The sequence below is a fragment of the Carassius gibelio genome, chromosome A17 (assembly GCF_023724105.1).
Source record: "Carassius gibelio isolate Cgi1373 ecotype wild population from Czech Republic chromosome A17, carGib1.2-hapl.c, whole genome shotgun sequence".
Lineage (NCBI taxonomy): Eukaryota > Metazoa > Chordata > Actinopteri > Cypriniformes > Cyprinidae > Carassius > Carassius gibelio.
Genome location: NC_068387.1, coordinates 14,692,515 through 14,705,462, shown reverse-complemented (window position 1 = coordinate 14,705,462; position 12,948 = coordinate 14,692,515). Strand labels below are relative to the sequence as shown.

The 12,948-nt window shown below is 40.8% G+C and overlaps 1 long non-coding RNA gene across 1 annotated transcript; it reads right to left on the bottom strand.

Annotated features, from left to right (window-relative positions):
- Window positions 1–1,286: 1,286 nt before the first annotated feature.
- Window positions 1,287–7,633, bottom strand: LOC128031423 (uncharacterized). Its single transcript, XR_008188092.1, has 2 exons — window positions 4,343–7,633; window positions 1,287–1,899 (listed from the first exon to the last, which is right to left on the bottom strand). It is a non-coding gene; the product is annotated as an uncharacterized LOC128031423 (long non-coding RNA).
- Window positions 7,634–12,948: the final 5,315 nt, after the last annotated feature.

Here is a 12,948-nt window from a genome sequence, read left to right as displayed (position 1 = left end):
GTGTTGGTGTTGACGCAGATAAAGATATCGTTGTCATTCTTGGTGTGAACAGCCTTTATTATGTGATTTCCTCCTGAAAACAATTAACTCACTGATCCAATTAATCTGAAAAAACAGAAAAAACAAAAAAATTGCTATTATAGCAAAGTAAATATACACAGTAAATGTAACTTTTTCTTTTAATGTATGGGAGAAGAAAATGAAAAAGACATGGTCACTTTACTGGGATTAGCACAGAAACTGATCACTGGGTAAAACTGTATGTGCTATACAGTAGCTATCATGTAGCCACCTACAACCGAAGCACAAACTCTGCTTTCCAGCACAACAGTAACTACAAAAACTTCAACATAACAGAAAGCCTTCTAAATATCCTACATATCTGAACATTAAACAATAGAGAGTCTCCTTACAAAAAATATAAAGTTGGAATTAAGTGATATTTTATCCTGGGTCTCTTGGAAAGCATGCGGGCAACTAGCAATCTATTGAGTTTCAGTATGCCAACAAAAAAAGATTTAGTCAACATCCAGTTTACTAATTTAATTGGACTGAACGCAATGGCATTTTAAAATTGTGATAAAATGTCCAATAATTGTCTTGCTTTTTAAAGGGATAGTTCACCCAAAATGAAAATTACCCCATGATTCAAGCCATCCTAGCTGTATATGACTTTCTTCTTTCAGACAAATACAATCGTTATATTTAAAATGTCCTGGCACACAATGGCAGTGAGTGAATGGATTATATTCAATAGTCCAATAGAAATCCAATAAACTGCGCCAATCCATCATTTAAAAAGTGCTCCACAGCTCCGTTGCGAAGTGAGGAGAGAGCAAAACAAAACACTGGTCACAAATTAGAAGTAGGCTATGGAATGAGGATTTATAAAGAAAACTGTCGGAGGATTTCAGTATAAACCAAAGAGGAGACTGGTTTTCTTTGCTCCTGTAAACAAAACTTGGTTCTTGTTAGACTCGCATATTTTAACTGGAGTTTATGCTATCTCTGCATCCCACATCATCCATTGAATGCCACTCTCTTGTGTACATGCGTACCAGTTAGTGGAAGCTCGAGATTACAGATTTAAATATTTAGATATTTTTCTTATAAAAATGCATTGATTTGCTTCAGGAGGCCTTTATTAACCCCCGGGAGCTATTTGGAGCACTTCTTAAATGATGGATCAGTGCAGTATGTCGGACTTCTATTGGACTAATTAATATCACCTATTCAGTGTCATTATAAAATATATTTCTACCAGAAAGACTCGGGAGATAGAGGAATGTACGAAGCATACATTTATTGACAGCTCAGCGAGCACAATTATAAATTTCTTTGGCGGAAGGCCCCGTCCATGGTTCGTAATCCGAGGGTAGCGAATCTGCATTTCCTGCCTGAAGACGAAGGCAGGGGCGCAGCAGACCCCCCCTGGAAGGTAAGGACAGGACCATCCTGGTGGTGGTGGGGAGGGTGGAGGTTGTTGTCGCGTTGGCATCTGCGAACTCAAACATGTGTAAGTACGATCTTTTATACAGGAGTATAAAGACGTGATTGGATAATGATGAAGGTAATTAGTGACGAAGTGATTGAGTCTTCCTGGCAGAACTTAGGCTAAAGCTTCCATTTCTACCAGAAAGACTCGGGAGATAGAGGAATGTACGAAGCATACATTTATTGACAGCTCAGCGAGCACAATTATAAATTTCTTTGGCGGAAGGCCCCGTCCATGGTTCGTAATCCGAGGGTAGCGAATCTGCATTTCCTGCCTGAAGACGAAGGCAGGGGCGCAGCAGACCCCCAAAATTAGGTGGATTATGAGACCTCCAGACGGGGCCAGCCTTCCCCCCAAAAAAAAAGTAGATGAAGTATACCCACCAGTTGTGAATCCTAAGGTTCCTGGAAGAAATAGAAAGAGTTAGCATGACCAGTATAATGACGTTAGATTAAACTTCTTAAGTTTTACAGAAATATGCCAGACACAGACAGCAACGATAGGCAGGACACAGACAGCCACGATAGGCAGACAAAGACAGGCCTCAATAGACCAACAGAAACAGCCATGATAGGCAGACACAGACAGGCCTCGATAGACCAACAGAAATGCCACGATAGGCAGACACAGACAGGCCTCGATAGACCAACAGAAATAGCCACGATAGGCAGACACAGACAGGCCTCGATAGACCAACAGAAATAGCCACGATAGGCAGACACAGACAGGCCTCGATAGACCAACAGAAATGCCACGATAGGCAGACACAGACAGGCCTCGATAGACCAACAGAAATAGCCACGATAGGCAGACACAGACAGGCCTCGATAGACCAACAGAAATAGCCACGATAGGCAGACACAGACAGGCCTCGATAGACCAACAGAAATAGCCACGATAGGCAGACACAGACAGGCCTCGATAGACCAACAGAAATGCCACGATAGGCAGACACAGACAGGCCTCGATAGACCAACAGAAATAGCCACGATAGGCAGACACAGACAGGCCTCGATAGACCAACAGAAATGCCACGATAGGCAGACACAGACAGGCCTCGATAGACCAACAGAAATAGCCACGATAGGCCAGACGCAGACAGCCACGATAGGCAAACGCGGACAGGCCCCAATTGGCCGAACATAAATAGCCCGATAGGCCAGACGCAGACAGCCACGATAGGCAGACACAGACAGGCCTCAATAGACCAACAGAAATAGCCACGATAGGCCTCACGCAGACAGCCACGATAGGCAGACACAGACAGGCCTCAATAGACCAACAGAAATAGCCACGATAGGCCAGACGCAGACAGCCACGATAGGCAGACGCAGACAGGCCTCGATAGACCATACAGAATAGCCATGATAGGCAGAACACAGACAGCCTCGATAGACCGTACAGAAAAATAGCCATGATAGCCAGACACAGACAGCCTCGATAGACCGTACAGAAAAATAGCCACGATAGGCCAGACACAGACAGCCACAGTAGGCAGACGCAGACAGGCCTTGATAGACCGTACAGAAATAGCCATGATGGCCAGACACAGATAGGCCTTGATAGACCATACAGAAAAATAGCCATGATAGCCAGACACGGACAGGCCTCGATAGACCAACGGAAATAGCCACAATAGGCCAGACGCAGACAGCCACGATAGGCGGACACGGACAGGCCTCGATAGACCGTACAGAAATAGCCATGATAGCCAACACAGACAGGCCTCGATAGACCGTACATAAATAGCCACAATAGGCCAGACGCAGACAGCCACGATAGGCAGACGCAAGACAGGCCTCGATAGACCATGATTAGCCACGATAGGCAGACGCAGACAGACCTCGATAGGCCGTACATAAATAGCCACGATAGGCCAGACGCAGACAGCCACAATGGCAGACGCAGACAGGCCTCAATAGGCCGTACAGAAATAGCCACAATAGGCAGACACAGGACAGGCCTCAATAGACCATACAGAAAAATAGCCATGATGGCCGGACACGGACAGGCCTTGATAGGCCGTACAGAAATAGCCACGATAGGCCAGACACAGACAGCCACGATAGGCAGACACGGACAGGCCTCGATAGGCCGTACAGAAATAGCCATTATAGCCAGACACAGATAGGCCTCGATAGACCGTACAGAAATAGCCAGGATAGGCCAGACACAGAGCCACAATAGGCAGACATGGGACAGGCCTTGATAGACCATACAGAAAATAGCCATGATAGCCGGACACGGACAGGTCTCGATAGACCGTACAGAAATAGCCACGATAGGCCAGACACAGATAGCCACAATAGGCAGACATGGGACAGGCCTTGATAGACCATACAGAAAATAGCCATGATAGCCGGACACGGACAGGTCTCGATAGACCGTACAGAAATAGCCACGATAGGCCAGACACAGATAGCCACAATATGCAGACATGGGACAGGCCTTGATAGACCGTACAGAAAAATAGCCATGATAGCCGGACACGGACAGGTCTCGATAGACCGTACAGAAATAGCCACGATAGGCCAGACACAGATAGCCACAATATGCAGACATGGGACAGGCCTTGATAGACCGTACAGAAAAATAGCCATGATAGCCGGACACGGACAGGTCTCGATAGACCGTACAGAAATAGCCACGATAGGCCAGACACAGATAGCCACAATATGCAGACATGGGACAGGCCTTGATAGACCGTACAGAAAAATAGCCATGATAGCCGGACACGGACAGGTCTCGATAGACCGTACAGAAATAGTCACGATAGGCAGACACAGACAGGCCTTGAAAGACCATACAGATATAGTAACACCACCACCAGTAATTGCATGAATTTACCTGATTAGTTACAGGAGAGCTTGCTGAGCTTCAATAATGGTTTTGAATCAGGTCTGGTGTATGATTCAAATGCTTAGGAAGACCATCTGCCCATGATCTTAACAGCTGATGTAGAGATCCCTCATTCAGCTGCTGAAGTAGCTGCCCCAATTCTGAATGAATGGCCAGTAGATAGACTGCAGCTTTGAGAACAGTGGTTAAGTGAGTTCTAAACAGCCTTGGAAAGGGGGCTCCGTTAGGAAAAATAGAGCTGGTGCGTTTTAGAAATTCTAGGTCGGATTTTTAAGAAATTTCACCATGCAGAGAAGGGACAGGATTATTGATTTTAGAATTGTTAAGGTGACTCCAGAACCTTGCACATTGGTTTTTGAGTGCTTGAGGAGAGTGTGAAGAATTTTGGTCCGAATCATAGATCTGAAGGAAATGCCGCGAGCAGGATCAAATTGATTGGTCTGAAGTGAATTCCCCTGGAAGCATAACCTGTAGAAAGCAGATAAACACTGCCTCCAGAGAATATTGAGGTACTTTGAAGGAAGGCCGTAGCAGATGGAAGTAATTCATTTTGCAATATGGGCAGGGTAATAGGCAGACATTTGTCTTTAATTTGTTGGAAGATTTAGCTAACCCCTCAAGTAGTAATAGAACTGAATAACCAAAAGGCTTGAAAATTTGATTATAAAATTTAGCGTGGATTAGATGCTGGCAAGGAGTCTGCTAATAGAGAAATTAAGATTTTTTTTTTTTTTTTTTTTTTTTTTAAACAAGAAAGGAGCAACGGTTGAAATTAGAATAGGAACGCAAAAATTGGAAGGAAAAACATTAGAAGCGGACCATGCAAACGTGTAGGCTTGATTGTAGAGGGAGCAACGCCTTAGAAATGTGATTTCCAGCTGACGTAAGCACTTCGTTTAGTATTATGTCTGCTAACGGAGGCAGACTGAAGAATCCGGGTTGGCTGAGGGCACAGCTGTCTGAAAGTTTAAAAGTGTAAAGTGAAAGCCGCAATAGCCGAGTAAGAGTGATGAACCAACACCAGTAGATGCGCGAATATAAACAAGCCTTGATTGTAGCTTAACCCCTTAACTGTCACGCCCCAATTTTTTTTTTTTTTTTTTTTTTTTTTTTATAATATTAAAGTTGAGGTATCGGAGGTTAAGTTTAAAATACGCATAAATCGAAGGGACTTAAGCTTACTAGCACACATTGCTAATCTTGATGTAAACAATTAAACATTGTTTGTCTTAGCAATCTTATCAAATTCTGAACACTTCCACCCTGTAACGAATAATTTTTTGATGACGTCAGTTTGACAGCATGAGCAGAACCTACTTACGCGCCCCTCCAGCCGTTAGTTAGTTATGAGTGATGGCGGTCACACTGCACTTTTCTCTCCACTGACTTCCATTCATACGCATGCGAATGCGTCGGACCGGAAACGCAAGCTTATGCGAAAAATTTGCATTTCGCTGCGTTCCAAAGTTCAAGTTTGGTGAACTCTGACCAGGGAATTTGCATAACGTGAGGATGTGGACCAGTAGAAGAGCGATACATTGCTGCATGACCTCTCTGTACAAAAATTCAAAAAGGAAGCGCTATATAACTTTAGCTGTTGCGCAGCGTCCTATTTTATTTTACATTAACAGACTTATAAAAGAAAGAAGCTGCATGGTTTGTAGTGTCGACGGGAACAGGTGATACATTGGAATGACAACGTTTTATAATGGGGTTTTTTTTTTTTTTTTTTTTCTCTCTCTCTCTCCTCCCCCTCCTCCCCTTAGGGTGTATATATTTATAGAGAGATACAGAGTAACGTTACAATATAAAACGCTTTTCGACGCCGTTGCAAAAGACACAGTGCTAGAAACATAATAATCCATCTTGTGAATTGAGGGGAGACTGTTTATCTTGCTCCCGCCCATATTCGCAGTGGCGTTCGAAATAATTTCGCATGTTTAAAGTCTAGTGTGACCGCGCCTTGAGACGGAGACCAGGAGTGCAAACAAACCATGCCTGCTAATTAATATTCGGTTTAAACTGGAGATATGCCACTACTCTGAAATAAGGTCAGCAGCAACTCGTGTCACGTGGAGTAATATATGCCTGCTGACTGAGCATTGAGCCGAATCTTACCTACGACTCAAAAGAAGGGTCCATACGCATCAGCTTGGTAGATCCAGTGTTCATAATTCGCTAGCCCAAGAGTAAGCGATGTAAAGATGAGGTGAGAGCAGCGGTTCCCTGCATCTGCAACCATAGAATCCCATTAGAGTATGAACTTTCAGGAATAACGCAAATGAAAGACTGAATAAACAAATATTAAAGCATAGGATTAAAACAGCGAATCTCAAGTGTGCTAGACAGAGCTTTTTTTTTTTTTTTTTTTTTTTTTTTTTTAATAAGAAATGCGAAAAAGCTTTATCAGTATAAAGATTGTAGCGTTTATGATGAGCCTTAAAGTGCCTCATTACGAAGAAGTTATTCAGAAAATTGCATGCACTATGATCAACATCTTAATTATGCTGTGCAAGTCTGCTAGATAAACAAGCACGAAACGCCCAGTGCTTTATTTGAACGTGCAAGTATAAATCCTTGCAGAGAATAAATTAATGCCCAGGCGCCGCAAGTGCATAGAACGAAATGATACTTATAATGCTGTAGACTTGTGAAGTGATGGAGGAGATGCCGAAGAGACCGGCAGCCTTAATTCTGCTGGTCCGGAGAGACTTCATTCGTGCAGGTTCACGTGAGCGTACAGATGAATATTTGTTGATTGAGACCAAAGTCTTTTCAGGTGTTGAGACCCAAGCAGCACTGACGCGACATCTCGGAAAGCACCAGCGTTGCCAAGACCGTATTTTTTTTTTTTTTTTTTAAATAGTAACTGGCGGTTTGAGAACCTGGCGACCCTGGCCTGGAAGCACACGGAGCTCCGCCAATGTTCACATCCTCTGCCGAGAAAAGCTTGTAAATCATCCAACACAAACGACTGCAGATGATCGCCGCCACGCGGAGCTAAGCCAACGATCCCGTGTGCATCTTAGAGGAACGTCAAACTCTAGATAGTTTGCGGGGCACGAACTTAATTACATCAAGTAGATGAATAAACACAACAGCTTGAGCAAGTACAATCGCGTCGGAATCTGCGGTTGTTGTCGCGTTGGCATCTGCGAACTCAAACATGTGTAAGTACGATCTTTTATACAGGAGTATAAAGACGTGATTGGATAATGATGAAGGTAATTAGTGACGAAGTGATTGAGTCTTCCTGGCAGAACTTAGGCTAAAGCTTCCATTTCACTTGCATAATTAAATATAACTCAGATTCCATTCATCTGAAAGAAGAAAGTTATCTACACATAGGATGGCTTGAGGGTGAGTAAATCATGTGGTCATTTTCATTTTTGAGTGAACTATCCATTTAATTAGGCAGCAGGTCCATTTTAGGAAAGACTTGCACACTTTGGACTTCCTGTCAAGGGGGGCGATTGTTGACTACACAGCAAGTTGTGGAATATGTTATTTTCCAGAAATAATTTGATTGTAACACGTTTTTTGGATTTTGAAGTATTATATAATGAGCAAATACATAGGCTAACCCATTGCCTTATGATGCAACAGCAGCATATGAACGTTGACTGAAGGTCAGACTTGTTAGTTTCTAAATTCAGCAAGGCAAAGGTAACCTTTCCCATTATTTTTGTCTTGGAATAGCTTAGCCAGGCAGTTTCCTCCATATAGATTTCAATTTCCATTAGGTTCCACACCCACCCGGACCATCAAGATCTAGATTGTTCTCATTATTGCCGTTAAATCAAATTGTTAGACTTGCCAGCAAAACCTCTTTAAAATCACCAATCATTTTATCATTTGTCCAGGAGTCAGTGTTTCTAGAAGATTAATGCTATACACATCAGTCAGCATAACAAGCTGGATTGCACTTGAAAGGCATTTACTACACCTGATGAAATAGCTTTATTGTCAATACTTCTGTCATTTCCTTTTCAATTTTTATGTGACCTGTTATATAAAGTACAGTGGTGATCTTTTTTCGAGAAATAACTAATTTCATTCAAACCACAATGTGAATCAGTTTGGCAGCTGATACTATTGTCTGTGTCTATCCTAGATAAAAAATAATGTAGTTGACTGAGATTGTTGGCACATCCTGGTATATCTGTTTCAGCATACACATTATTTGTATTGCAGCAAAACTACCTTTAGTAGCTTTTATGGTTGTTAAAGGACTGTGTCAGATTAATTCAGCAGACTGTGAAAATGATTGGAGTGTAGGAACTACATAAAACTGTATATTAATTTCACGTTACATTTACGGGATCAACACATTTATGACCTTAGACATATCTAATGTCTCTGATGGCAATGGACCATCTGACTTCCAGTGGACGGAGAACATGTAGATCAAACAGGCTTCATCTCTGCATGGTATGAACATTTTCTCCACCTCCTGCTGAGTGCTGGATGCTAAGTATCAGTTAAGATATTAGCAGCACAGTGGGGCAACAGAGACATGTTTAGATCTCAAGGATACACACACAAATAAACACGTACACACTCGTCAAACTTGTTTTAGCACAGCCTGGTAGGGTTTTAGGAGTCTGTTATCAAAGTGAAACAATGGTAAGGTAATTGCTAAATGTAAATGGTAATGGTAATTAGTATGTCTGTGATGTTGAAAAGGTGAAATTATTTCATATCTAGTTCAAAAACAGAAGTTCTTAAAAATGTAAATGTGAGCGGAGTGGAGTGACAACAGTTTCCCCTCCGCTGTCCAAGCATTCAATAATCACCTCGCTCCAGCTCTGACTCGGGTTCGCCATTTCCCGCACCTCGCTCCGCTCCTTACTCGACTGATCAGAAACACTGGGCTGCATTCACTCTGTGATGATATTTGTGGTAAAGTATTTCATAATCTTTCGAAATATCACAAAGTTCACTACTTAGATTGAATGAAAAATAAATACACAATTCTAGAAGAATACTTTTAACATGGTTTATTGGAACACTACAACACTGGTGGCATTTCACAAAAGTCTAGGGCAGTGGTTGTTAACAGGTGGCCCGCAGGCCAAAACTTCCTGTGCAATTAACTGTTTGAAACGTGAAGCAATATAGAGTTTGCATTCATTTTGCTCTTGATGTTGTGGTTGTGGAGCACTGTCAAAAAAATCTCCTCCTCGCTCCAGTCAAAAATCATGCCACTCTGCTCCTTGCTTTGCTCCCACTCCAGTCACATACTCTGATCGGAAGTCAGTCTATGTATCAATTGAATTTTAAACATATTTAAATTACCTAATAAAATAATGAAAATGATCTAAATAAGCTAACAACTTGTTTGAAGGTTTTGTAGTAAATGGCCTAAATGTGTCAGCTGAGAATCAGTCCCTTCAGAATGTAATCTTTCATGTTTCGTTTTGTTCTGCTTCTTGTGAATAAGAGCCTGCCCTTTTCCCAACATATTCTGAATGCTTTGACATCTCTGACATTTGTGTTGTCAGACATTGCATGTGGCTGGACATGTACATAATGGACATAGACTTTCTTTTCATAAATAAAGATCTCCAGATTTTGACACGATGTACTTTAGGCTGGCAACACACTTGTAGCAGATTTTAACCCTAATTTTGGAATTCTGGTACTGGCCAGATTCGAAGCATGTCACAAAAAAACATTTCCCCAAAAAGTCCTCTATTGTGTGGTCTTTACAATTATTTAACTGCTACCAATCAAGATGGAGCTTCCCCGAACTCAAATCGTAAATATCATGTTTGATATTTACAGCTCTTGATCGGGCTGCTTCTGACGTGATACCCGTGATAGCCAATGAGAACGAGCAAGTGCACATGTTGCATGCTTCTACAGCTAAAACTTGGCAGTCACAAACATGCCATGAAAATAAGAGTTCGGAGAAAGAACATCCCCCATATTCTTTTTTATATTTTTATTTTTACTGGTAGCGATATAATCTCATCTGTAAAGCCACGTTGGCCAATCAGAAGCCTGAAAAGGTTTCCAGGTGGAGATAACAGTGCATGCTCTGATGTCACAAGCCAAAATATCCGGTTTCGCTATCTACAAGAAAACACTAAAAAAAACATTTTTTCAAAGTTTTTAAAAAAACGAATGGCCAAATTACATAGAAAAAGCTGCAGTTTTGAAAAGACTTTAATTTGTGTGGGCAGGGACTTAGTTTTCACCTTTGTTCATTGATTATCTCATTAGTTCGCTCTTTTAGATTCTATATAAGTACTCTCTGTTCTGTTCAGTCTGTGCCAGTTATTTATATTTGATGTTGATTTGCTTGTGTTTGGATGTACCCTTCTTCAGAATTATCAGTAAAGTCCTTGTTGGATTCTTCTTCTTCATTGTGCACTTTGCATTGCACCAGGAGCCATGACAAGTATTATGTAAATTAGGTCAATTCAGCTTTATCAAAAACTGGTACGTCAAAAGATGCTGAAAGTCAAAAATGTATCAAAACTAGTCAATGTCCAAGTCCAGAGCTGAAAGAAAATGAACTGTGTTCAACTTAATAATGCATCAAGATCAAGTTTTCCAGCTAGCACTTTCTTTTTGCACATAGTAATGATGGATCTGTGCAGATTTAGTGAGGATTAGATCTGAAGGAAAATTTAGAAAGTAAAGCTAAGCAGAAACACACTTTCTTAAGTTTCATTCACTTGAATCTAAGTGTAAATATAAATAAGTTGGATCCAAGGATGGATCCAATGTAACTGCAATTCATGATGAAGAGGTTATACAATATTTGAATGTATGTGTATACATGTATACATTTGGTAACACATCAAAGGAGAAATATTTTAGGGGTTTTATGTTTGGCAAGATATCATAGAGCCACTTTAGCACACTCTGTCCATTTTCAGAAAGCCACATATAAATGATTCAGTATAAATAACCAGGGAAATGAGAAAGAGAAAAAAACATTATCTCCTGTTCCACCCCTTTGCCTGCCCTGACAGGATTACTGACATGCTCTCCTGTGACATGTCAGCATTTCATTCGTCCCATCATGTACCTAAAAATTGATTTGTTCTCTCTGCCCTGGCACTGGTGCAGTTTTTAAAATTCCTAAATGAAATTGGGTATATTTTTAGGAGATACATTAAATAAATGGCTCAGATGTAGGCATAAAATAAATTTCCATGAATAAACCAGGTAACGTATCCAAATTAAGTATGAAATGAGACTGTCCTTTGTTTGCTTGTAATTATGTAATATTTTACAGCAGAACTGACAAGCAAATCCCACTGCATCTTTTAATTCAGTAATCAACACAAGCTGCACTTTCATTTCAATGGATGTTCCCTTGTAAAATCCTCTTTCCCCGACCCTGAAAGCAGCTCAACTCCCAGATTAAGCAAAATTACAGGCCTGGATAGAATCAGGTCAATAAGACTCCAATTAAGTTTTACAGGCTTTTAATAGGAGATAGTTAAGCATATGGTATAAATTTCTCTTTTTACCTCACAAATAAATGCATTTTCATAAATTGCTTTTACTGAGATGTTATGTAAATGAATTTAGCTTATTTAAACCATAGACAAAAACATTCTTTATTAAAGTTAGGATCAGGTAAAGATATTTTGCAGTTCCCTCATCCTGCCACAAACAAGCGCTACATTGGCTATGTTTTAAAAAGTATACATTTAGTCTTGGTAAAGAATATTGAATGCATAGTGTGCATGGTATTTTTGTAAACTGCTGTTAAAAGTTTTAACTCCGTAATATAAATGCCTAAAGCTTAAAAGGCTACTTCAGGGCGATATGGTTCTACATGTAAAGTAGAACCATCTTTTTTTAGAGTGTTGTAAGGTAATGGTTATTATATTTCCATCAATTATCCAAATTCACAAACTTTAAAATAAACAATGATTATAAATTTGAACTTTAAATTTGATCTTCTAAAGGTTATTCTGTAGACAAACACAATTATAGTGTAAAAAAAATCAGTTACTGTATGTATTCCCATATTTCTCTGCACTAGGTTCCCCTGTTCCCATCATAAAGGTCTAGGTGGAAATCACATCATCATGGTCAAATGCCTTAACTATCAGCCAATTATAGCTGATTCTTCCAATAATTTTCCATATTTCCTCTCTTTATGCCTTTCTTCTCTTTCAACTTCCACTTCCAAGTCCTCTGTATTTGGAAGGGCACTTCGTTGTTTGGCATTTTCCTGGCTTGCAATGCCAGTGCTGCCAAGCACAGCTGTAGAAACCTAATCCTCATGGTGGGGCATGATGGGATATCCAGCACAGAGGCACCTCCAACACATGCACATGAAAACAGTAAATAGATTGCAAAATTTCTAATATTGACTTCTATGGGACACTCAGTGGACTTGGAATCAATGAATTGAGGGAAAAAACACAGAAAAGCCTTAAATGAATTCCCATAATTCCTGCAGTCCAAACTCAACACTATCTCTGTGTCTCCCTGTAGAGTTATTCACTCACTCCTATCTCTTTCTTTCAGACACCTGGGACTTGGGAATGTGCCTTTTAGTGTGCTTCCCTCTTTCATGTTGTGTCAGTTTGTTCTCATGGGGAAAGAGTTACACCAGCACA